Here is a 27,280-nt window from a genome sequence, read left to right as displayed (position 1 = left end):
GGCGTCGGGGGTTCTGGGTGTCAGGGAAGGGGTCAGGGGTCCCGGGAAGCTTCCGCTGGTTCTGCTTTCCCCCTGTAGGGACTCCTGGGCCCACACACTCACCGTGTCCTCAGTTCCTAGGTGCCCGGTGACCCCCAGAGCGAGAAGGTGGAGAGCGCAGACCCTGACTGGGCTCTGGAGCCTCGCAACAGCGCAGCCCTCTCCTAAGACCTCGCTCTACCAAGAAACTGTAAGACCACTGTGACGTCAAGATCCCGCGTGATGACATCATCGTGCCTGATTGGATGGGGGCACACATAGCGTCACAAAAGACTCAGCCAATCAGCATCCTCCAAGCCGTTGCTCCCTAACTGGTCTGTGCTTGGTGGGAATGAGGTGAGGTGCGAAGCGGCCCCCTGCCCTCCTCCTGGGCTCCTCTCCCCTCGGTGCACCTGCCACCCACTGGGGTCGCCCCGGGGTCGCCCCGTGCTTCTCACAGGCGGATCCTGGCTGCAGCTGGCGGTCACCTGCTTCAGGTGAGTTAAAATTCTGCTTCTTCGCTTAGGGGCTTTCTCTTTGTATTTCTGTTCAATTTTCTGTTGGGCCATTTGTGTCATGTTTTAATATTGATTTGAAGAATGCATTTCACATTATGGAATTTATACACTATGGAATACTACTCAGTGGTAAAAAAAAAATGAAATCCTGTCTTTTGCAACAAAATGGATGCAACTAGAAACTATTATCCCTAGTGAAATAAGCCAGTCCCAAAAAGACAAATACCGTGCTTTCCCTAATCTGTCATAACTAAGAGAGCATCTAAAATGTAATCTATAGGAGTGAAATTGACATCTTGAGCTTTGATGATTGTTTACAGCCCCTGTCTCTGTAGCTGAGGAACTTTTTTCTCCTCATACTATTTGTTGAACTCTTTACTTACTGTAGGTTTAATCTTATGAGTATAAAGAAAACTGAAAAAAAGCATTTCATATCTCCTGTTATCTTTTTGCTTGTCTTTATTTTATGTACTTTCATGTTTTTTTCTTTTTAATTGTTAAAATGGAATTGTGATGATCGATTTTTAGTATTTTATTCTAATATAGTCACTTAAGGCTGTAATTCCTGTATCTGTCCCAGCCCATGGATTTCTTTTAATTAACTTTTATTTAATGAATATAAATTTCCAAAGTACAGCTTATGGATTACAATGGCTTTCCCCCCATAACTTCCCTCCCACCCGCAATCCTCCCCTTTCCCACTCCCTCCCCCCTTCCATTCACATCATGATTCAATTTCAATTCTCTTTATATACAGAAAATCAGTTTAGCATATATTAAGTAAAGATTTCAACAGTTTGCACCCACATAGAAACACAAAGTGAAAAATACTGTTTGAGTACTACTTATAGCATTAAATCACAATGTACAGCACATTAAGGACAGAGATCCTGCATGAGGAGTAAGTGCACAGTGACTCCTGTTGTTGACTTAACAAATTGACACTCTTGTTTATGGCATCAGGAATCACCCTAGGCTCTTGTCATGAGTTGCCAAGGCTATGGAAGCCTTTTGAGTTCACTGACTCTGATCATATTTAGACAAGGTCATAGAGTGGAAGTTCTCTCCTCTATTCAGAGAAAGGTACCTCCTTCTTTGATGACCTGTTCTTTCCACTGGGATCTCACTCATGGAGATCTTTCATTTAGGTCATTTTTTTTGCCAGGGTGTCTTGGTTTTCCATGCCTGAAATACTCTCATGGGCTTTTCAGCCAGATCCAAATGCCAAATGCTGATTCTGAGGCCAGAGATTCTGAGGCCAGATTCATCAGCCAAAAAATCATGAGGTCAAGCAAGTGATTCTTTACAATGTGCTGTGTTGTTGAGCTTTAATGTTCAGTTAGACAAATGTATGGAATGCTTTTTTAAATTATTTGCTTTGTTTTCTTTTAATGATTTTTCCAAATTCTTAAAAAAAAAAACACAATGGTAAAACTGAAACCAAGGAGACATCCTGAGGACCTGTCAGAGACAAAGTAGAACAGGGTAATGGAAAGTCCTGAGGTCTTTGCGCACATTTGCTTTGACAACTACACACACACACACACACACACTCACCCACTGAGTGCATCTGTACAAAACATTCTGTGTCAGGAGTGTCGCTCCCCGTCTTCGTGGAGGAATGACACAGGACCCTGCGCTGTTCTTTCGTCTGCTCGGCCCTCCCTGGGTTTGCTGCTGGTTCTTCCCGGGTTGGCTACCGTCCCTTCCACCTCCATGGAAGGGCGGTTCCCCCTGCCACTTTCCCCACTTCCGCAGGGGAGCGGCACACCACCGGCCGGCTCTCTCAGGGGCTGCACAGGTGTTCCCCTTAGATGTTCCTGGTGCATGCCGTCTCTCTCCTCCTTTATAGTCCTCCTCTGCCAATCCTAACTCGGCTACCCACACGCCGAGTACGCTGCTCTCCTCCAATCAGGAGCAGGATCAGCTCCTGGAGGTCATCACTCAAGTTGGCAAGAGGCAGCTGCGTAGAAGCTGTTTTCTCCTCTCCCAGCGCCATATTGTGGGAGAGTAGATGCATAGAATAAGTCTTAATTCCAGTAACTCAGTCCAGTCCAGGTTGCTCCCCACAGATCCCCCTTTCTTTTTATTTTTGGCGTTGATACACGCCTGTCTTCGGTGCCCCGTGGCACACACTCTGCTCTGCTTGCTATAGTTGCCCACAGGTGCTTACAAGCCCTATCAATCAGGCAAACCGAATCCGGGTCCTCTCTTCGCCATGTTGTGAGGAGGTTTTTAGGCGCTGATGCGTGCCTGTGTTCGGTGCCCTGCAGTGCATGCTCTGCTCTGCTAGAACTGCCTGCAGGTGCTTACAAAACCTAGCAATCAGGCAAACCGAATCCAAGCCTTCTCATTGCCGTATTGTGGGGAGACTTATTGATGTTAATTCGTGCCTGTCTTCGGTGACCTGCGGCGCATAAGCTGCTAGCCGCCCGCAGGTGCTTATCGTCCTAATCAGGCAGACCGAATCCAAGCTCTCATTGCTGTGTTGTGGGGAGGCCTTTCTCTATTTCTCTATCTCCAGGCATTCCTATTTCTCCTATTTTACTTCTATCTACCAGAATTCCTATTTCTCTCATTTTACTTCTAAAACTTCTGTTTCTCTTATCCCTGCGGCTTCCCGGCGCCCGCCCCGAGGCTGCTTCTCGGCAGCTTCTCGGCGGCTTCCCGGCTCTGAGCCGCTTCAACCCGCGCTTCTCCCATCTGCGCGGCTTCCCGGCTTTGCGCGACTTGGCTTCGCGCGCTCCGCGGTCTCCATGCCCTTCGCGTTCGCACCATGGCCTCGCGCCAGCCCCGCGTTCCCTATCTATTCACGCCCCGTGCTCTCTCTGCACACGGCGGCTTCCGCAAGTCACACAGCCCCAGCTCACGTTTCTGCCAGTAGTATTCAATCTAAGTTCCCCGGGCTAACCTGGCGAATTCAACCTAGCTCACGCGTCTGTGCCTTTCGGTCTGGCTTCCCGTCCTTTGCTCCCCGGGCTAATCTGACGGATTCCAACCTGGCGGCCCACGTCTCTGCCTCTGGTTCCAGATTTTCACCTTTTGCCCCCCAGGCTGACTTAAAGAATTCCAAACTGGCTTATGTCTCCGCCTCGGCCTGCCCCCCGCGGCTTCAATTTCCCTAACATTTTTCTCTACCCGGTATATTTCCCTAAGTTTTCTTCCAACAATATTCCTCCCTCATTTCTCCTGGCTTCTCCCCACAGTCCGTATCCAAGTCTGTTTGTTCTAGCTTTCACTTTCGCTTTCGACCTTAGAGATTTCTCCCAGCTTCCCCCCGTAGTCCGTATCTGAGTCTATGCCTAGGCTTTTGATAGCTTCTTCTGGCACCTTTTTCGTCCGGCTTTCCCCTAGGCTCTTTGCTAATCTCTCTCTCTCGTATTTTCCCACTTCTTCCCGTTTCTTCCCTCCTAAGTTTCCTATCCGAGTCACGGCACCATTATGTCGCTCCCCGTCTTCGTGGAGGAACGACACAGGACCCTGCGCTGTTCTTTCGTCTGCTCAGCCCTCCCCGGGTTTCCTGCTGGTTCTTCCCGGGTTGGCTACCATCCCTTCCACCTCCGTGGAAGGGCGGTTCCCCCTGCCACATTCCCCACTTCCGCAGGGGAGCGGCACACCACCGGCCGGCTCTCTCAGGGGCTGCACAGGTGTTCCCCTTAGATGTTCCTGGTGCATGCCGTCTCTCTCCTCCTTTATAGTCCTCCTCTGCCAATCCTAACTCGGCTACCCACACGCCGAGTACGCTGCTCTCCTCCAATCAGGAGCAGGATCAGCTCCTGGAGGTCATCACTCAAGTTGGCAAGAGGCAGCTGCGTAGAAGCTGTTTTCTCCTCTCCCAGCGCCATATTGTGGGAGAGCAGATGCATAGAATAAGTCTTAATTCCAGTAACTCAGTCCAGTCCGGGTTGCTCCCCACAAGGAGAAGTAGGGTAAGATCAAGGGATCAGGATACACTTTCATATTGGACCAGCCTCCCTTAAGGCTCACTAGCTTGTCCAGCATCCAGCCCCTGAATCTGGTCAGACTTTACTATGAGAGACTGGAGTTAAAAATGTAGTTCCAGCCTGTAGACATGAGGATGCTCCCCACTTGGTTATGCACCCATGCCACAGACCCCTCAAAACTCCTTCTTGTCTGCCATCTCCTTATTCTCCTGGATGATGCATTGGGGATTTTGGATGAGGGTTTTCTTTTTGCTTTCTTCTTTTCCATTTTGTCCTGTCCTTTGTCTTTCCTTCTTAGATTGTGTCTCCTTGTTTTCAGGTTGCTTTGACCTCCATCCTTAATCTTCACCGTTCCCAAATCCCCTCATGGCTTGTCCTTGGATCCATGGGAGTCAGGAGACCTTTTTTTCTTTGCCATTACCACTTGCACTCCTTTTTTGTTTCCCCTTGGAAGTCCTAGAGGCATTTTCTTGGGAACCAGCACTATCTCCACCTTCCCCAGCCATTGGCTTCTGTTTCTGCTTGCTCCTGGGGGCCTTCGTTGCTAAGAGGACCCTGAAAGCTCCTGTGATCATTCTTGCTGATCTTGGTGATGTCCATGGCCTTTTTCTTTCCTGCATCATCAACTCCATCAGGACCTTCCCCACCAAGGCCTGCATCTGGTTTTACTCATGGACTAGGTTTTCCCAGGAGGTGGTGGGAACTATTGATTAGAAGGATTGTGCTTTGGAGGCCCATGACCCACTTCTTGGGCTTCTGAGCTGTGGTGCTTCATGCAGCCTCTTTTCTACTTGCATAGGGAAACATGATCACTGTTGCCTGTTGGGACTAAGTCTGCTGCTTGACGTCTAGGGAATCTGGTGTCCAGAGTAGAGGGAACTGGAAGGTTGATGTCTGGCCTGGGAGTAGCCTTTGACACCAGAGAACAGGTCAGGATAAGCCTAGGGTTACTCTCTGTAACTCATTCCCTCCCAGCAGGGTTTGAATCTAAGCTAGGGGCTGAGTTGGTAATCTGGGGTTCTTTCCTCCCTGAAGAACTGTTTCTGCTCTCTCACTATTTTCTGAGCTCCCAGGTCTTTGGTTTCAAACAATACGTATGGTATTTAAATGTAGCACCATGTGACATTTGAAAAGGTTACAAAAGCACTTTTATAAAATTATACTCAATATATATCAGTTGGATACAATAACAAAATGGAGACCAATAATTTATTATTCTATTGTTGGCTCTGAAACAGACATGAGGTGTAGACTCATTTATTTGATGGGTGGGATGTCTCTGAAAGAATGGAGATTGAAGTAATATCACACACTGCATGTAAGAGTCAATACATGTATAACTGAACAGCAAGGAAGATTGTTTGCCACTACATTGATGTCTTACAAAAATAAATAAAAATGTTTGTAAATCATCAGATTAAAATTAGAACATCTTATCAACCCCATTACACCACACTTCTTGTTAAACTCCCATATTCACCGTATCTGTATATAGGAAAATGATTGTTACCCAAAAGTATGCACACTATAATATTTTTTATTTTCAATGTCTATTTTGATCTGATTTTTTTCAGTTTGTCTGTTTTCAAATACATTTATTTTCCATCCATAATCAGATTTTTTGGCTCTATGCTTTTAATCTTCCATATTATACCTTCAAATGTATTAATATCTGATTATCATTTTCATTATTTTTTTTGACAGATAGAGTTATAGAGAGTGAGAGAGAGACAGAGAGAAAGGTCTTCCTTCTGTTGGTTCACTCCCCAAATGGTCGCTATGGCCGGCGCTGTGCCGATCTGAAGTCAGGAGCCAGGTGCTTCTTCCCGGTCTCCCATGCAGGTGCAGGAGCCCAAGCACTTGGGGCATCCTCTACTGCCCTCCCGGGCCACAGCAGAGAGCTGGACTGGAAGAAAGGCAGCGGGGACTAGCACCCAGTGCCCATATGGGATGCCGGTGCCACAGGCGGAGGATTAACCAAGTGAGCCATGGCACAGGCCTGATTATCATTTTCAATTCATTTTTGCCTTTTTAGTTTTATTTTTAAATAAAGACTAGTTAACAATTTTGATCATTTTGCTCTATTTTTCATGTGTATCAACATGACATAAAATCTGTTAGCATTTCTTGATTAATAACTCTTACTGTAGTTCACAATACATGAAGAAAAATATCTGTTGTGATGTATTCTCTTGAAAAATAAGATGAAAGTGGAAGTCATTGAGCATTTTTTAGAATGCTCATTATAAAGGAGGAAGCTTTAGCTGCAAAATCATTTTCCTTATTCCTTCCTGAAACACAGATAGTGTGTTGGTTATACAGCAGCTATTATGTATCTATGAGGTAAGAATATGGAGAATATGACACATTGTCAGGACATGTCACTGCTTACACTCTCAGACTACCATATTAGCCCGAGATCATATAGTTTGGTGAGATTGTTACAAAGAAAAATAAATATGATTTAGATAAGCCCATGAGTTCAATGATCTATTATACTCAGGTTTATTCTTAATAGAAATAATGTTTTTCTATTTTATTTAGTAAGCATAATTATTATCAATCACCCTCCTTTTCTCTTACCCAGGTTGTAACTTATGGTACTTCAGTCGCCAACAAATGGTGCATGAAGTCTCTAGTATTAAGGAAAAGACTTCCCAGTGTCTGACCACCCTCACCTCAGCACAATCCTAGCATTACTTCAGGAGTATAACTTTGAGAAATATTTACCAAGCCATATAGATATCTTGCAGACTATAATTTTTTAGTCTAAAATGATGTTTGTTCCTCTTATCTGTTCTATTAGAAGATACCATTGATTATAATTCATCTAGACCAAAACAGCAGTGTAATTTTTACTTCAGTACAAATTTACTTTTTTTCTTTTCCTACAATAAATGAAAGTGTAGAGAAAGCAATTTTAAAGACATTTCTTAAAATGTTCCCTTTAGATTAATGAATAGATGGCAGTCAGAAAGCTAGAGAAATTAAGAAAAGATATTACAATTTAAACAAATACCTATGAGGGGGCATACTAGCACTTGCCTGTTAATTATCCATGTCAATTCCTGCTAGTAATGCCTGGCTCATTTTAACATTAATATTTATCCACAGAATAATTGTTATCTTAGCGTGACTGTTGTAGCACTTTAGGTTAAGCTGACACTTAGAATGCACACACCAATCCACCTTCCTGATAATTAGCTTGTGAGGAAGCAGATATTGGGTCAACCAGATGGGTTTCTGCCACATACATAGGAGGCCTGGATGGAGTTTCTGCCTCCTGGCTTTGGCTTGGCCCAGCTGAAGCTATTGAGGGTATTTGGGGAATGAAAATGAAAAGAAGATTCATTCTCATTCCCTTTCTCATTCTCATTCTCATTCTCCTCTTTTCTCTCTTCTTCTTTTCCTCCTCTCCCCTCTCCTTCCCCTCCTCCTCCTCCACCTCCTTCTTCTCTCCTCTCCTTTCCTCTCTTCATATTCTCTCTCTCTCTCTCTCTCTCTCTCTCTCTCTCTCTCTCTCCCCTCTCCCCTCTCCCCTCTCCCCTCTCCCCTCTCCCCTCTCCCCTTCTCTACCACTCTGCCTGTCCAAGAAATCATGGGATTGAGCTTCATTCAGATGTGGTGGAATATGCCAGGGGAAAACGGAGAGCTTCATCAAACATAATGATAGCTTTGATAAGTTTGAGTTGTGTGATCTTGCATTTGTGGTTGGTAATTGCCTCCAGAGAGCATCTGACAGTTATCAGTATGATCAAATTATTGTGTTGCTGGAGTCTAGAAAGACAATGAAAGCTACGTGAAAATTTTACTGAACATGGGAGGCCTACTAGTCATTCCTGTAGAAGATCAGTTAACACAGATTATGCAAACTGAACAAAACACTTGGGAAAGTAAAAATATCCTTGCTGTTTTATTTGCTCCATTTGTGCAGGCAAGAAAGAATGATTACAGCAAACCTGATTCTGTGGGATGCCCCCCCCCCGGCCCTGTGCCCTGAGGAACCTGCAGGACTTGTCCTGTATTTATATTCACTGCACTTAGAAATTTCATAAATGATGAGACACAGGCCAAAGGGATTTCTCAAAAGGGTCTATCCAAAATGAAAAGAGAATGAGTCAGAATTAACACGTAGGTCTTTGTGGGTAATCAGCTTCTTTCTCAGCCTCTAGACAGTGAGAATCACAAATAAGAGGAGGGGAAAGACCACGGCAAAACCATGAAGCCAGAAGGGTCTCCTCAGAATTTACTGAGAAAATCATAAAGCTGCCCCTCCCTGAGTCTTTAAAAGTTTACTTGACATGTTTTAGAGACAAATAACAGATACGGAGAAAGAATGCCTACTGATAATTCCTGTAGTCTTGAATATGTAGCATTTTTTAGTTGAAAGAATTATTCCTTTAATCAGAGTGGTGGGGGAAAAGTATAACCTGTTTCTATCAGTAACAGAAATGATGTATTCAGTCATTTAAAAGGATCCCTTTTATAAAATCTATTTTTCTTTAACTCTTGGGAAAATGCTGTTTTGTCTCAGAGTGCTTTGAAAGTGGAATGAAACCATAGTCAAGACATTGTGTCCTATAAATTGTTTTCTGACTCCTTAGAGATTTATAGTGGTAAATGTTAGACATAATTTTATATAAGGTTTAAACCATTGTTAAGTATATAAATATGATTTGAATTGCAGTTATTTTATTTTCTCTATGAAAGTCCCTTATAAAGAAATAAAATGCTTTGTAGACCTATTTACCTTTTTTTAAAAGATTTATTTATTTATTTATTTGAAAGTCGAAGTTACACAGGAGAGGAGAGGCAGAGAGAGAGAGAGAGAGAGAGAGAGAGATAGAGAGGTCTTCCATCCGATGATTCACTCCCCAATTGGTCGCATTGGCCAGAGCTGCACCAATCCAAAGCCTGGAGCCAGAAGCTTCTTCTGGGTTTCCCACATGGGTGCAGGGGCCCAAGGTCTTGGGCAATCTACTACTGCTTTCCCAGACCACAGCAGAGAGCTGGATAAGAAGTGGAGCAGCCGGGTCTTGAACTGGCGCCCATGTGGGATGCTGGCACTTCAGCCCATAGCATTAACCCACTGCACTACATCACTAGCTCTGACCTATTTACCTTATTTTTGTTGCAATCAATATTTCTGAGTTGCTGGAGGCATATTCCAGGCAATATATGAGTGCAATAATAATGCAAGTTAATAAGTAATTTAGCTTTTAAATAAAACACAAATTTCATGAAATCTTACAGCCCTGCAACTTTTGCTTTTGAATCAGTTGACCAAAGACCTGGGCAGGGCTGGGAGGGGATATCTGCTTCTCTCACAGAGATTCTTAATAGCACAGCAAGTAAATATTAGAAAGTATACATTTACCACAACTCTTAGTTTGTATGGACCCTTTACATTTTCAGTATTTAAAGTTAATGAGATCGTCTTGACTCTCTCAAGATCTTCAAGGTCTATTAAGGATTGTTTTTTCTATAGTTCACTGTACAAAGTATTTGGTTTAAGATCTCCAATGTTGTGTGTGATTCTTAGCATAGACAGTGAGTGAGTGAAATAAGCATGTGTGACTGCCACTTTCCTGGAAAGCTCTGAGTTTCAGGGCTACAGCAGTCATGGGTAGCAGATGCACTTTAGTAAATGGGACTTCCAGTTTATCTGAATATTTATCTTTGACAAAAGGGGGCTGAGCTTACAACATTTGCTTTGGATCTTTCTAGTATAAGAAATAATCACAGAACTTGTATGTAGACAACTTCTGTTTTGAAAAGCCAGTTCAGAATCACAGTATAAACTTTGGGATCTACAGCATGCTCATCTAACCACTCACTTTTTAATGTGTTTTTTTAGCAAAATTATGATGGTTTTATTTTTTTTTTGCTTAATATCATGTACTTAATGTACTCATTATGTGAATTTTGTTATAGCTTATCAGTGATAAAACTGGCAGGAAATGCCATTATGACTTTGTTTCCCTTGGAAGGCATGCAAACAGTCATGCCTTGATAATAAAGTATACACTGTAACCTGACAATTAATGTTAACACGGATTACATATTTTTAAAGGGTAAAATTTGAAGGTATAACTACCATCAGCATTATGATTATAATCATTACTCAGATTTGCTTAAGGAAACCCAAGCATTGTATAGTAAATGGATTTTTATTTCTCTGCTAAGTTACAAATATTGATTAAAAAATCTCAGCTCCAATAATTCTACACATCTGAAAACAAGCAGTTCAAATAATGCAAGTATGACATCACTCCAGATAATTGAGGATGTTTTAGCGACGTGAAGGACAGTTTCAGGGAAAGTACTGCTCCCAGTGGCTGGGAGTAGGCTGGGTGGTACCACTGCATTTTACTTAAATGATTGTTAAGCTGATACTAAAAAATGCTTCATCAGGTTTCTGTCTAGGAAACAGCTTCATATCATTGTCATCTGTTGGTAATGGTCATTTGATTTGGAATCAAGTGCTTGTTTTAAAAGTGTAGTTGTGAACATGTTTTTATCTAGAAATCCTGGGGAGAGTGGAAAGAAGGGACCCTCAAAGAAGGAGGTACCTTTCTCAGAAGGGAGGAGAGAACTTCTGTGGGGAGCAACTGGGAGCAACTCGGACTAGACTGTTACTGGAATTAAGACTTATTCTATGCATCTGCTCTCCCACAATATGGCGCTGGGAGAGGAGGAAACAGCTTCTATACAGCTGCCTCCAGTTCAACCAATAAGCAGCAGGACCTGCTCCTGATTGGAGGAGGGCAGCGTACTCGGCGTGTGGGTAGCAGAGTTGGGATTGGTGGAAGAGGACTATAAAGGAGGAGAGAGACAACATGCACCAGGAACATCTGAAGGAACACCTGAGCAGCCCCCGAGAGAGCCGGCCGGCAGTGTGCCGCTCCGCTGCGGAAGTGGGGAAAGTGGCAGGGGGCCCGCCCCTTCACGGAGGTGGAGGGATGGTAGCCAACCCGGGAAGAACCAGCAGCAAACCCGGGGAGGGCCGAGCAGACAGAAGAACAGCGCAGGGTCCTGTGTCGTTCCTCCACGAAGAGGGGGAGCGACAAACTTCCACTTTGATTATGGCCCTGTTGAAATAATGTCAGAGTTTGTGGACTCAAAAGGCTTCCATAGCCTTGGCAGCCCATGACAAGTGCCTCGGGTGATCACTGACATCATAAATAAGAGTGTCAATTGTTAAATCAAAACAGGAGTCACTGTGCACTTGCTCCTCATATTGGACCTCTGTCCTTAATGAGTTGTACTACGAGAATTAACAGTAAAACTTGTCTTCAGATGGTGCTTTATATGTTGTGTGTGGGTGGCAGGGTGGGTGCAAACTGTTGAAATATTTACTTAGTATAGAGTTGATCTTCTGCATAAAAATAATTAAAAATGAGTCTTAATGAAGAATGGGATGGGAGAGGGAGTAGAAGGTGGGATGGGAGTGGGGGTGGAAGGGCCAATTTGAGGGGAAGAAATGCTATATTCCAAAAGCTGTACCTATGAAATTTATATTTATTAAATAAAAGCTTCATAGAAAAGTGAAGACATCCAGTTTGATTGAAAGGGAACTTCTGGAATGACAGAGGGAGGGCCTCTGTAAATAAACTTTTTCATAAAGAAAAAGAAATCCTGGGGAGACTTAGCCATTTTTTCTTATCCTTCTCCCCCCAATTTTATTGGAGCTGGTGTCCAGCTATGTAAAAGTACATGTTCTTAAATAATGGCTTTACTATTTAGGAGAGCGTTTTCGCTAGGCATATATTTGAAGACACTGACTTTTTCATAATGTCTTTCATTCGCTCATCCTTGTTAAAGTGTACAGATTTTTCATGATCATTGAATACTTTTTGTCATGGAAATGTATCCTTTGTGTTTTTAAGTGCATTCATTTTGCAGTTGTGATGTTATCATTGACTTTAAAATAGCCATAGAAATAAAAAAAGAACAATTTTTTTTATAAATTTTATTTGCCAGGTAGAGTTATAGACAGTGAGAGAGAGAGAGACAAAGAGAAAGGTCTTCCTTCCATTGGTTCACTCCCCAAATGGCCGCTACGGCTGGAGCTGCGCTGATCCAAAGCCAGGAGCCAGGCGCTTCCTCCTGGTCTCCCATGCGGGTGCAGGGCCCAAGCACCTGGGCCATCCTCCACTGCCTCCCCAAGCCACAGCAGACAGCTGGATTGGAGGAGGAGCAACCGGGACCAGAACCGGCACTTATATGGGATGTCATCGCCGCAGGCAGAGTATTAACCAAGTGAGCCACGGTGCCGGCCCCAAATGAACAAATAATTTTAATAAGAACATCCAATATACCTGAAGGAAAAACTGCTGTTTTATATTTTTGTGCAGGGATTAAAACTGAAAGCAGTTTGAAAAATGATTTGTATACTTTTGTCTGGAATAAAACTTCTGCAACTTTCCCAGTGCATTTCTGAATTATTTTATAAGCCTGAATGCTCTATCAATATAATTAAAACAACACAGGAAGTCAGGCACAACCCAGGTGATCCTTGATCCAGGTGATCAAGGAGTCGAGGAAATGTTGATGGTGGCTTAGCTGCTGAGAGTTGGTTGGGCTTTATGAGTGGAATAGAGAGTATATCATCAAAAACTACGTATGTTGACGCTGTTATGCTCAAAGAAAAGAATTTCTCCAAAATTTTGATATTTGAGAAATTATTCTCTTATACTTTATGCCCATTACAGATACAGGTGAGAAAAAAAAAAAAGCCCCTAAATGTAGAGAACATTGTTGCATTAGTAACTCAAAGAATCAGCTGAGGTCAGTGAATGAACGGAGGCTTTACGTTAACCCCAGCAATTCAACTTCCGGTCATAGCTAGCAATGCTCTGGAGTAGGTGCAGAGAAGCCATCTAAAAGGGTGTGGTGCTGGGGCGGTGACGGCTCCGGGGTCATAACCTCTGACCTTGCTCTGACCAATCAACAAGCTTCCCTCCCAGTGACCCCGGCAGCACTCCCGGGCCGGTCCTCCTCTCTGCTTCAGGATCCTCCCCTCAGCCGCCTACTGCGGGAGTCCGGCCTGGCTGCTCGTTGCCGGCCGCAGTCATGGGCGCTGTCTGAAGGCTGCGTTGGTGCTGAATCCTGAGGTAAATCTGGAAGCGGGTGGCGGGTGATGCGGGGCCGAGGCAGAGGCTGGACCCGACCTTTGTATTTTTGTTACAGGGGTGGCGGCAGCACCGGGCGCTCTGCTTAGTGGGCCAGGCTACTCACGTCACCACCCGGAGCCTGGCGAAGCGAGAGGGCGCGCTGACCGGCAGTGGCTGCGCACTCCCTCACACCTGCCGCCATTCCGCCACCCAGCCCGGTCAGCGCCGCCGTTTTCTTTTCTCCACCGAGGCTGTTGGCTTCTCCACTTTGTCCTCCCAGACCTCGCCAAAGTCCGTCTGCGTGTCGATCCCCGGCAGAACCACCGGTCTGTCTGAACAGGAGCTTGGAGATGTAACTTCTAATTAGAAGTCATTGAAAAAATGAATCTAAGTCAAACCAATGACTAGTTCTTTTCCTTGTCACTGGGAGTCATTTTTAGGTTGTTAGCAAATCAATAAAATTACGTTATTGATTGCTTTCTACTGGTGTGCATTTTGAATGAAGAATAGTTGTTTAAAAGCATTTGTTTGACCTCTGTTAGAGGGGATGGTTAAGTATAAATAATTTCTGGCACCTTGAATGATAAGAAGCAGTAGAAATATTAAAGAAAATTTAAAGCTAAGATCAAGAACATTTTTATGAGGATAATGGTGCCAGAAGTGAGTCCACTTCTAAGAAAAAATGTATAAAAGCTTTATTATTTGATGAGATCCTTCAAGGTAGGCTGGGAAAAGCACCTGGAAAGCTTTCTTTAAGGCAGTGCTGCTGTGATAGGATAGTGGACTGCAGAAAAAAGTAGTCCAACTACGCATTGGATTTCATCATTTAAGTGCAGTTTGCTGGAGTAAACACTGCCCAAGAAGGAAAAGCTAGAATATGGCTGTTCCTGAGTTTGAGCTCAGGTGTTGCAGTATAAAGTAGTCATTCTATGCTGTCATCATTTCTTTGTATTGTGGCCTGGATCATTTGAGTAAAGCAGTTGTACCCAACCCCCAAAATACAGAGTTCACTCCACACACTCACACACTCCAGTTTCAATGTCTGGGTCATATAGAAAGATTAGGTTATCACAGGTGATAAGATTCAAGATAACAAAATACCAAGGATAATTCATACTTAAAGGAGGATGTTGGTATACTGCTTTGCTTGGTAACATGTTAAGTATAAATAGATTTTTGTTGGCTTTTATCTATTTAGAAATAAGAATTAGAATAATGTGATGTATTAGCCCAGTGTGCCACAATGCTGCCCCAACTTGGGTGTTTTTTAAATAAATGACTAAGATGATTACAACAAGCCACTGTACTGATATACATCTCAAAATGTAATTCAGTATAACTGATACAAAAGGTACAAAGAGTGCTACCTTATTCATAAAGTTAGAGTCCACCAATAAGATAAAATAGTTGAGTTTTTATATACTTCTCAGCATTCTCATGATTCACAAGAAGTAATTTGATGAATACAATTTGATATAAAAACAGTACTATGACAGATAAATTTAACATGTACTGACCACAAATGAACAGATCAAAACTGGTAAAAAGGTTTATAAAATAAGACTCAACTAGTTCATCTTCAAGTACTAAGAAAACAACGTATAGTTCCCTGAAACAAATTTTGTGTATCACTGATCAGCATGCAATATTGAAATTATAGCAGAAATATAAGGCACATATATGATTGTACTTCAGATAGTTCATGGAAGAATGGAATTAAAGATGTGTTTTGAAATCCATAAATAAAATTTTTCACAGCATGAATATATCATGAAAATTTTCAAATATCTGTTGTATACATGGATTTCAAAATTCCGTTTGCTGTTAAATTATTTGAAGTATGCTTATACAATACACCTTTATAGTTAAATTTTAAAATATATTTTATATATTTGCAAAAGTGCTGCTCAGGGAAATTTATAATATCAAATGCATTATTTCAAGAAATTACAAAATAATGTAAATTGTCATAAAAGATATCAAAACAGAAAATTTTTTTAATGTGAGAAATCATGTATAAGTTCACAAACATAAAAGAAACAAAAATACATAATTAAACTGATGTCTAAAATCAATAAACCACAATTAAAGTTAAAACATGTATCTTTAGTCCTGTATTCCTCCTTATCTTTATTTATTTATATACTATTTCTCATTCCAAATATATTCACTCTCACAAACTTAGCTTTCACAGTACAAATTCATATTTCTAAAATTACTGTCATTAGAGTTGTTTTCCACCTGTAACTTTCACTGAAGGATTATCCCTGCCTTGTACAGATTCAAGAAGGTGGACACCAATCTTGGCTCATGATCGTCATTGAGCTTCAAAGCCAGGCAAGGTATCATTCTGACTTCTGCTTCCTTCATCATAGCTCCTTCTCTGGCTCCTCTCCCCTCTTCTCCATTATAAAGCTCTGTGATTACATTGGAACCACCAAACAAAAACAACCCAGAATAGACTTCCCTTCTTACCATGTTTACCTTACATCCTCAAAGAGCCTTCAAAGCTTGAGGAATTAGAATCCAGTATGTAAGGAATAGGGTTGAGATAATAAAGGCCATATATAGCAAACCTGTGACTAACATATTGAATGGGGAAAAGATGAAAGCCTTCTAAAATCTAGAGCTAGACAAGGATGTGCACTGTCAGTCTGCATGGTACTGGAAGTGCTGGGTAGAGCTGTCAGACAAGAGATGGGGCTGAGGGACATCCAAGCTGGAAAGAAGAAAGTTGGGTCTGACGCTGTGGAGCAATAGGTTAAGCTGCCATCTGTAGACCTGGAATCCAATATAGGCATTGGCTTGAATCCTGACAGTTCCACTTCTGACGCAGCTGCCTACTATTGGGATTGGGAAAGCACTGGAACATGGACCAAGTACTTGGGCCCCTGCACCCATGTGGGAAACAAAGATTAAACTCCTGGCGTCAGCCTGGTTGAGCCCTGGCCCATTGCAGCAATTGGGAGAGTGAACCAGTGGATGGAAGATCTCTCTGTGTTTCTCCTTCTAACTCTTTGAAATAAATAAATACATCTTTATTAAAAAAGAGAGTGTTCAAATTTCTACTCTTTGTAGACAATAGGATATTACATCAGAAGAATCCACCATAAAGCTATTAGAATTATCAAATTCAGTGAATTTTTAGGACAAAGTCAGGAATTGTTTTATATTCCAATAGTGAATTGTTAGAGAAAAACCAACAAAATTGCATTGCATTTATAGCAGTTACACAAAAGTAAGATATCCAGGAATCAACAAAGGATATGACATGTATTTACAATGAAAACTATAAATATGTACCAATGCCATCTCACTAGTCCCAGTGATCAATTTCTGTTCACAATTGATTGTAATGATAGGACTAAGAACCAAAGGGATCACATAAACAAGAATAGTGTCTGCAAATACTAGCTGATAGAATAAAAAAGGGAGAGAATGATCCAACATGGGAAGTGAGATACACAGCAGACCCATAGAATGGCAAATGTCCTAACAGCACTCTGGCCTCAGAATCAGCCCTTAAGGCATGCGGATCTGAGCCCATGAGAGTATTTCAGGCATGGAAAGCCAAGACACTCTGGGGGAAAAAAAAAACCTAAATGAAAGATCTCCACAAGTGAGATCCCAGTGGAAAGAACAGGTCTTCAAAGAAGGAGGTACCTTTCTCTGAAGGGAGGAGAGAACTTCCACTTTGACCATGGCCTTGTCTAAATATGATCAGAGTCAGTGAACTCAAAAGGCTTCCATAGCCTTGGCAGCTCATGACAAGAGCCTAGGGTGATTACTGATGCCATAAACAAGAGTGTCAATTTGTTAAGTCAACAACAGGAGTCACTGTGCACTTACTCCTCATGTAGGATCTTTGTCCTTAATGTGCTGTACATTGAGATTTAATGCTATAACTAGTACTCAAACAGTATTTTTCACTTTATGTTTCTGTGTGGGAGCAAACTGTTGAAATCTTCACTTAATGTATGCTAAACTGATCTTCTGTATACAAAGAGAATCGAAAATGAAACTTGATGTGAATGGAAGGGGAGAGGGAGTGGATAAGGGGAGGGTTGCGGGTTGGAGGGACGTTTTGGGGGGGAAGCCATTGTAATCCATATTCTGTACTTTGGAAATTTATATTCATTAAATAAAAGTTTAAAAAAAGAAAACTATAAATAATTGAAATAGAAGAGGGCACCAACAAACTTTGTATTCATGGATTATAATTAACATAGTTAAAATGACCATGCTATGCAAAACAATCTGTGGATCCAATGTAATCTCCATTAAAATGCCAATGACATTCTTCTTAGAGATTTTTTTAAAAATTCTAAAATATGGGGGCTGGCACTGTGGTGCAGTGGATTAAAGGCTTGGCCAGCAGCACCGCCATCCCATGTGGGTGCCGGTTCTAGTCCTGGCTGCTCTATTTCCAATCCAGCTCCCTGCTAATGCATCTGGGGAAGCAGTGGAGGATGGCCCAAGTCCTTGGGCCCCTGCAGCCATGTGGGAGGCCCACAAGAAGCTCCTGGCTCCTGGCTTTGGATCAGTGCAGCTCCGGCCATTGTGGCCATCCAGGGAGTGAACCAGCAGATGGATGACCTTTCTCTCTCTCTCTCTCTCTCTCTCTCTCTCTCTCTCTCTTTCTCTGCCTCTCTCTGTAACTCTGTCTTTCAAATAAATAAAATAAATCTTTAAAAAATTCTTAAATATTATGAAAGTACAAAAGACTTCAGGCAAACACATCAATTTAAAAAAGAATAGCTCTGAAAGCATCACATCACACTACCTAACAAAAATATACTGCAAAGTTTAGTAACATAACCTACATGGAATTAGATAAAAGCAGTTACATGAAAAAGTGGAACAGAATAGAGAAAACAATAGAAAGTAAGCCTATGCATCTACCACAAGCTAACTTGTAACAAAGGGGCAAAGTACACATAATGTGGAAAATGCAAACTCTTAATAAATGGTGCTGAGAAAATGATATTGACATGCAGGAGAATGAAATTAGCCTCTTCTCAATATGTACAAAATTAAAGTGTTCCAGATAAGTATAAGATGTGAAATTACAAACATACTAGAAGAAAACAAAAAGAAGGGCAGTGGGTTAAGCAACTATTTGAGTTGTCCACAGCCTATGTCAGAGTGTCAGTTTAAATCCTAGCTAGTCTTGTGATCCAACTTCCTACTAATATTTCTGGTAAGTGCTGGATGATCACGCAAGTACTTGAGTCTGCCACCCATGTGGGAGGTCTGGATGGAGTTCCAGATTTCAGCCGACCCCACTTCTTTCAGTTCTCCTTTCAAATACATAAATGTTATAAAGGTAAGCCTTAGACTCTAAGTAAGCATTTTTATAGCACCCCAAAAGGACAGACAACAAAAGCCAATACAGATAAATAAGCCTACATAAAATTTAAAAAGCCTTTACACAACAAATAAAACAGAGCCAAGAGACCACCTTCAGAATGGGAAGATGTATTTGCAAACCATACATCTGATAAGGGGGTGTTATCCAAAATATATAATTGAAACAAGTGAATGACAACATACAAAATGCAAGATGTAAAAATGATTTAAAAAAAACCTTCAATATATAGTTCTTAAGACACAGATGACCAAGAGATACATGAAAAAAATACCCGACATCACTATCATGGAAATACAAATAAAATCTACCATGAGAAATTAAAAGACATTGATTAGGAATGGAGAAAAGGGAACCATTGCAACCTGTTGGTTGAAATATAAATTAGTATATCCATTATGAAAAATAGGACAGAAGTTACTGAAAAAATACAAATAGAAATATTGTTTTTAGGGATTTAGAAATACTGTTGTATATATCCAAAACAAGAGACGTTGATGTGAATGGAAGGGGAGAGGGAGTGGGAAAGGGGAGGGTTGTGGGTGGGAGGGACGGTATGGGGGGGAAGCCATTGTAATCCATAAATCGTACTTTGGAAATTTATATTCATTAAATAAAAGTTAAAAAAAAAGAAAAATAAAACAAGAGAAGTCATTATGTCAAATGGATTTCTGCACTTCAGAGTTCACTGCAGCGTTATTCAAAATAGCCAAGACTTAATCAACCTAAGTATCCATTATTGGATGAATGGATAAAGAAAAATCCACGTAAAATAAAACATATGGACTACTTTGAAGCCATGAAACTAATGAAATTCTGTCATTCACAGCAATGTTATTAGAGAATATTATGTTAATCCAGGCACAGAAAGACAGATTCACTATGATATGTCACTCTTATATGGAATCTAAAAAAGTTGCCCTCATAGAGAAGTAGAGAGTAGAAGAGCAGTTACCACAAGCTGGTAAGGGTAGTGGAAAAGGAGAAAAGTTTGAGACATTGATTAACACTAAAAGTTACAGGGAGGGGGCCAGAGCAGTGGCATAGCAGGTAAAGCTGCCACCTGCAGTGCTGGCATCCCATATAGGCACTGGTTCAAGCCCTGTTGCTCCACTTCCCACACAGCTTTCTGCTTATGGCCTGTAAAAGCAGTAGAAGATGGCCCAAGTCCTTGGGCCCCTGTACCCATGTGGGAGACCCAGAGGATGCTCCTGTCTCCTGGCTTCTGCCTGGTACAGCCCCAGCCATTGTGGCTATTTGGGGAGTGACCCAGAGGATGGAAGACTCTCTCTCTCTCTCTGCCTCCCCTTCTCTCTCTGTGTAACTCTAACTTACAAATAAATAAATAAATCTTTTTTAAAAAGTTAAAGGGAGATAGAAAGATGAGTTTTGGTTTTACATTATATTGTTGTACCTGAGCGAGTGTAAACAAAGGAGCACCACATATTGATCAAATTTGATGGTCCTTTATTGCCGGCGATGGAGAGTGGGCTCATGCCCTAAAGAACTCTCGACCCTGAAGCCCAAAGCAACAGGGTTTATAAAGGCAAAAACCACAAAATCGGGAGGGGAATTCATGGTTGCTAGGAACAGGGGGGAATACATAGTTACCAGGGTCAAGCTGACCTAAAACCTATGCAAAACTAGTATCAATTATAATCTTGAAAATACCAGTTACAATCTTAACAATTCCAATTATAATCTTGACATTAATCCAGGTATTGGTTTTAATCATTTGTAGGCCATAGACAAATTACATTTTTATCATTAACCCAGGTGTATCCTATCCACTTCCAAGCTTGAGCGATCATGCTAGGGGGTTTCTATGCTCTGCCAAGTGTGATGTAGTGGACTGCTATTGTCCAACTGTTTTAGATCATAGTTTCAGACCTGAGTCTCACAGTGTGTGTGTGGGGTACCTTCCCAGAATGGAGTCTCAAGTGCTCCAAAATGGAGTCCCTACTGTCAAGGTGTTACTTCAATATCAAAACACAACTAGAGTTAACTAGTAGTTTGTGTATTTTGAAATAGCTAATGAGGTTTTTGAATATTATCTAAGGTGATGTATATGCTAATTAACCTGAGTTGATTGCATATATTCCTACATTAAAATAACATGCTGTGCCCCAGAAATATGCACAATTACTGTACAATTTTAAGTGTCAGACAAAAATAAAATTTAAGTTTTAAAATCAAGTATGATAATCTTATAATAACTGAAGGAATTTCTTCAGAAAAATTACTAAGATTCAATTAAGAGAACAAAATCTTAATAAGGATATGCTTAATAAATTCTATTCATCATTTAATACTTCTGGTGTGAACCTCATATGCTGGATTGGAGTTTGAGGTATAATTATAACCTCATACCCAAACACATACACAAATATATATATATATATATATATGTATATATATATATATCTCCATATATATATGGAGATAAATGTGAGTATGTATATATCCATGGTTTGGTCTATATAGTTGCATTTCATATTTCATAGCACCATCTGATAGGATAGAGTAATACACTTTTCATAGAGATACTGATTTTGAAGTATCTTTTTAAAGTGCATTTACTTATTTTTATTTGAAATGTATAATCACAGATAGAAATATCTTCAATCATTTAGTTCACTCCCCAAATGCCTGTAATAATGAGGGCTGGGGTAGGCTAAAGCCAGAAGATAGGTACTCTGTCCAGGTTTCACAATGGGTGGCAGGGGAGCCAGGCACTTGAGCCATCATTTGATGTCTCCTAGGATACACATTAGCAGGAAGCTAGATCAGAAGCAGAGGGAAGACTCATTTTCAATTATTTCTCTTTTTTTAAGATTTATTTATTTATTTGAAAGACAGAATTATAGAGACGCAGAGAGAGAGAGAGAGAAAGCGAGAGAGAGAGAAAGAGAGAGAAAGGTCTTCCATCTGTTGGTTTACTCCCCAGGTGACCTTAATGGCCAAAGCTGAGCTGATCCAAAGCCAGGAGCCAGGATTTTTTTCTTGTTCTCCCACATGGGTGCAGGGCCCCAAGGACTTAGGCCATCCTCTACTGCTTTCCCAGGCAATAAGCAGAGAACTGAATTGGAAGTGGAGCAGCCAGGACTTAAACCAGCACCCATATGGGATGCTGGCACTACAGGCAGCAGCTTTACTTGCTACACCACAGCATTGGTGCCCACATCACTGATTTCTTAAAATATTTATTTTAACTTATTTGAAGGACAGAATTACAGAGTGAGGGGAGACAGAGAGATAACCCATCTGCTGGTTCAATCCCCAGATGGCTGCAACAGCCAGAGCAGTGCCAGGCTGAAGCTAAGAGCTTCTTCCAGGTTTCCCATGTGAGTTCAGGGGCCCAAGCAGTTCTTTCCTAGGCACATTAGGAGGGAACTGGATTGAAAGTGGAGCAGCCATGGGGCCAGCACTGTGGCGCAGTGGGTTAACACCCTGGCCTGAAGTGCCGGCATCCCATATGGCCACCGGTTCTAGTCCTGTCTGCTCCTCTTCCAATCCAGCTCTCTGCTATGGCCTGGGAAAGCAGTAGAAGATGGCCCAATGACTTGGGCCTGTGTGGGAGACCTGGAAGAAGCTCCTGGCTCCTGGCTCCTGGCTTTAGATCGGTACAGCTCTGGCTGTTGCGGCCATTTGGGGAGTGAACCATCAGATGGAAGACCTCTCTCTCTCTGTCTGCCTCTTATCTGTATAAAAAGAAAGTGGAGCTGCCAGGACTCAGTTTTCCTTAAGGGATGCTGGTGTCACAGGTGGAGGCCCCAAAACACTAATTGTATGCAAAACAAATAAGAGAATGGAAGAGAGTGTCAGTAGTTTCAGTCAATGTACTGAAGAAGTAGATTTAACTCAATACTTAAATAAATATGAGGAGAAAAATGTGGATATTTGTCTAGATAGCCTGCTAATTAAAATAGTAATTATAAATACCTACTAAAAAATTGGAAGAAAAACTAATAATTCTCAACTCATTTTGTGTGGTAAGCATTGCCTGAAGTCAAAATCAAATAAGACTGTAAATAGACAAAACTACTCATACTTAATGATGTAAAAATATCTACCAAAATAGTGCCAATAAAAATAATATATCAAGGAAAAATATAATATGAATAATTTGGTTTAATAATAGATATTTAATATTTGTTTACTTAATTCTAAGAACATAGTGAGAAGCCATATGATCTAAAAATATGTGAATCAAAAGTATGAAAATTAAATTACACATACATTTACAGTTACAGTAAGAGAAACAAAATTTAATTATATAAGGAAATAGTCTTTTTTTTTTTTGACAGGCAGAGTGGACAGTGAGAGAGACAGGGAGAAAGGTCTTCCTTTACCATTGGTTCACCCTCCAGTGGCCACTGCAGCTGGCAGGAAATAGTCTTAACCTGAGAATGAGTACCGGCAGATAGCCTACAATGAATTGTTACTTATATTTGAACTAAGGACTCTTTTTCTCACTAATAACAGTTTTTTTTATTCTCTCCCACTGATTCTTCCTATTTGATGTTCATATTCTCAATCAAGATTGACAAAAATATATTTTTATATATATACCATGCAATAAAATGCATGGTATGGATGGCTAAGCTGCTGCCTGTGATGCTAGCATCCCATATGGGTACCAGTTCGAGTACTGGCTGCTCCACTTCTTTTCCAGCCCCATGCTAATAACATGGGAAAAACAGCAAAAGACTACCCAAGTTGTTTGGTCCTGTGCCACCCTTATGGGAGACCCAGATGAAGCTCCTGGCCATTGCAGAGATCTGGGGAATTGTGGGGAGCAACTCGGACTAGACTAAGTTACTGGAATTAAGACTTATTCTATGCATCTGCTCTCCCACAATATGGCGCTGGGAGAGGAGAAAACAGCTTCTACGCAGCTGCCTCTTGCCAACTTGAGTGATGACCTCCAGGAGCTGATCCTGCTCCTGATTGGAGGAGAGCAGCGTACTCGGCGTGTGGGCAGCCGAGTTGGGATTGGCGGAAGAGGACTATAAAGGAGGAGAGAGAAAACATGCACCAGGAACATCTAGGGGGAACATCTATCTGAAGGAACACCTGTGCAGCCCCCGAGAGAGCCGGCCGGTGGTGTGCCGCTCCCCTGCGGAAGTGGGGAAAGTGGCCAGGGGGAACCGCCCTTCCACGGAGGTGGAAGGGACGGTAGCCAACCTGGGAAGAACCAGCAGCAAATCCGGGGAGGGCCGAGCAGACGAAAGAACAGCACAGGGTCCTGTGTCGTTCCTCCACGAAGAGGGGGAGCGACATAATGGTGCCGTGACTCAGATATGAAGCCTAGGCAGGGTTTAGTGTCATTCCTCCACGAAGAGGGGGAGCGACAGGGAATGAAGCAGCAGATAGAAGATCTGTCTCCCACTTTCTGGATTTTTTTAAATAATTAAATTTTTTTTAAAACTCAGTTTAAAAAATAAAGTCGATAATGATTTAAGGAAAAGAGATGCATATTTATTCAATCGTGGGTGAAAAATTGGGGTAAATTGTCAGGGAAGCCAATTTTTTTTTTGTACTCACATATTGTTTGAAATTATGTATCAGCACAAAATGCATGGGTACCTCAAACACAGCAGAAATAAACAGTATAACTTCTAATCAGTTAATTTTAATTTTATTTATTCCCTCTTGATTGTCCTTTATCATATTAAAATACTACGATTTTTTTCTCAAACAGCATTTGCATGTTTTCTGTGTGTATGTTTGTGTGTCCTATGCATCCAAACTCTCAGACTTCAGTCAACAAGTTAAAACAAAGGTTGTCAGCCTATGAATACAAACAGAACTTAAAGCCCTTGATGAGCATTAAATTTTAATGTTAGAGAATATTTTAATCACTTCATAAATGAGTTTAGTTTGATTAAAACCAAGAGTTTCAACTTCTCATAAAATAATCATTTTATACCATATTTTGTGATATTACCCTTGGAATGATTTTAGGGAAGTATTGGAGTATGTTTAAATCTATAAACCTTGTCACAAACACCTTTGTGATTAAGAATTCAGCATTTCCTTGGAAGCTTTGGACAAATATAGACAGTGAAATCTTCATGTTGCATGTAAAATCTATTTCCAGGAAGCTTTTACTCAGTAGTTTCCATCTAAGCACTATCAAATCAATGTTTTCACATTGGTACCCACACCTGTCTCCATACCATCAAGTGCATCTACTTAATCTATGTGGAAACGGTATGCCTGGTGCTGGTAGCTGTTCTGGTGTTTTTTTTTTTTTCAGACTCTGATCACAGAAATATATGTATCCCTAGACTATCGAAAATGCCTTTTCCTGTTAATGTATTTGTATCTTTCAGTTTTTCTTTTTCCTTGATTCTAATAAGATATATCTACCCTTGTGGTGATGGTTAAGACTTGAGCAATACATAACCCAAGTTTTATCCTAAACTCATATTGCTCAAGAGGAAATCTTTTCTTTTAAAGGTTTTTATTTATTTATTTGACAGGTAGAGGAACAGTGAGAGGGAGAGACAGAGAGAGAGGTCTTCCATCCACTGGTTCACTCCCCAAATGGCTGCAACAGCCATTTGGACTGGGCCAGAGCTGGGCCCATCCAAAGCCAGGAACCAGGAGCTTCTTCTGGGTCTCCCACATGGGTGCAGGGGCCCAAGCACTTTGGCCATCTTCTACTGCTTTCCAAGGCCATGGGAGAGAGCTGGATTGGAAGAGGAGTGCTGGGACTAGAATCAGTGCCCATATGGGTGCTGGTGCCGCAGGCAGAGGAATAACTCACTGTGCCACAGCACCTGCCCCTCAAGAGGAAATCATTAAAATAGATAACTCTCAGTAAATGTTCTTTGAGACTAATTGATAGTCTTCTAGAGAATAGGATGTTATTAATGTTTTATATTCATTTTACAATAAGGCAGTAAAAGATTCACTTTACATCAACCATCTTAATTAAAATAAATCAAGCTGCTTTAGTTGATCATGGAATCTAATAAAAGAAAATGCCCATATAAAACCCTCTCTAAAGTGAAAAGCATGCATTATACACTTCTTAAATTTAGACAAAAACATGAGTGATAAAATTTGCCTGTTATCTCACTTAAATCATTCAATTCCTCTAAAAAAAATCAGGTGTACTTAAATAAAATAAAGGTTGTGATTTCATTTACTAAATAGGGAATTAATAAGCAGTGTCTTGTATCCTACACAGATTTTATAAAAATACTTATTTTGTTTTTTATTTTTTAAAATTTTTTGACAGGCAGAGTTAGACAGTGAGAGAGAGACAGAAAAAAACATCTTCCTTCCATTGGTTTATCCCCCAAATGGCGGCTACAACTGGTGCACTGCACCAATCTGAAGCCAGGAGCCAGGTGCTTCTCCTTGTCTCCCATGTGGGTGCAGGGCCCAAGCACTTGGGCCATCCTCCACTGCCTTCCCGGGCCACAGCACAGAGCTGAACTGGAAGAAGAGCAACCGGAACAGAATCCAGCACCCCAACTGGGACTAGAACCCAGGGTGCTGGCACCACAGGTGGAGGATTAGCCTAGTAAGCCATGGCGCCAGCTAAAAATATTTATTTTGAAAGGCAGTTACAGAGAAGGAGAAACAGATATTCCTTCTTTTGGTTCATTCCCCAAGTGACTTTAATGGCCAGGGCTGGGCCATGCTGAAGCCAGTAGCACAGAATTCCATCTGGGTTTCACACATGTGTGCAGGGGCCCAACTTCTTGGGCCATCTTTTGCTGCTTTCATAGGCACATTAGCAGGGAGCTGGATTGCAAGGAGAGCAGCTAAGACTGTGATGTCTATAAGGGATGGTAACATTGCAGGCTGCAGCTCAACCCACTCCCTGCATGACAGTGCAGGTAGGTCCCTGAAAAAATTTCTAAGAGAAGCGTAAAGCCAGTCACCTCATGAGTGCTCTTACGAAGGTGTGGGATATTGATTATGTTCAGTCCTGGACAGGAAAGTATGGTAAGATTGGAAGCCATTCCATAGTTCAGCTCACACTATGCCAATCTGAAGCCAGGAGCCAGGTGCTTCCTCCTGGTCTCCCATGTGGGTGCAGGGCCCAAGGACTTGGGCCATCCTCCACTGCCTTCCCGGGCCACAGTAGAGAGCTGGACTGGAAGAGGAGCAACCAGGACAGAATCCGGCACCCCAACTGGGAGTAGAACCCAGAGTACTGGTGTCACAGGCGAGGATTAGCCTAGTGAGCTGCGGAACCGTCCTTCCATCATTGTCTTTTAATATCCTGTATGTTCCCTTCTGGGCTATGCCCTTTTGTGCACTGCCACAATCTGCCAGGATGAACTTGGTACA

The 27,280-nt window shown here is 41.7% G+C and overlaps 1 long non-coding RNA gene and 1 pseudogene across 1 annotated transcript; both read left to right on the top strand.

Annotated features, from left to right (window-relative positions):
- The first annotated feature begins 104 nt into the window (after positions 1–104).
- On the top strand, positions 105–13,997 carry LOC138847902 (uncharacterized). Its single transcript, XR_011385781.1, has 3 exons — positions 105–515; positions 13,438–13,596; positions 13,673–13,997. It is a non-coding gene; the product is annotated as an uncharacterized lncRNA (long non-coding RNA).
- On the top strand, positions 7,841–13,431 carry LOC127486377 (protein-L-isoaspartate O-methyltransferase domain-containing protein 1-like; annotated as a pseudogene).
- Positions 13,998–27,280: the final 13,283 nt, after the last annotated feature.

Source organism: Oryctolagus cuniculus (assembly GCF_964237555.1).
Source record: "Oryctolagus cuniculus chromosome 17 unlocalized genomic scaffold, mOryCun1.1 SUPER_17_unloc_3, whole genome shotgun sequence".
Lineage (NCBI taxonomy): Eukaryota > Metazoa > Chordata > Mammalia > Lagomorpha > Leporidae > Oryctolagus > Oryctolagus cuniculus.
Note: the sequence above shows the minus strand (reverse complement) of the source record. Positions and strands in the feature narration are given on the sequence as shown.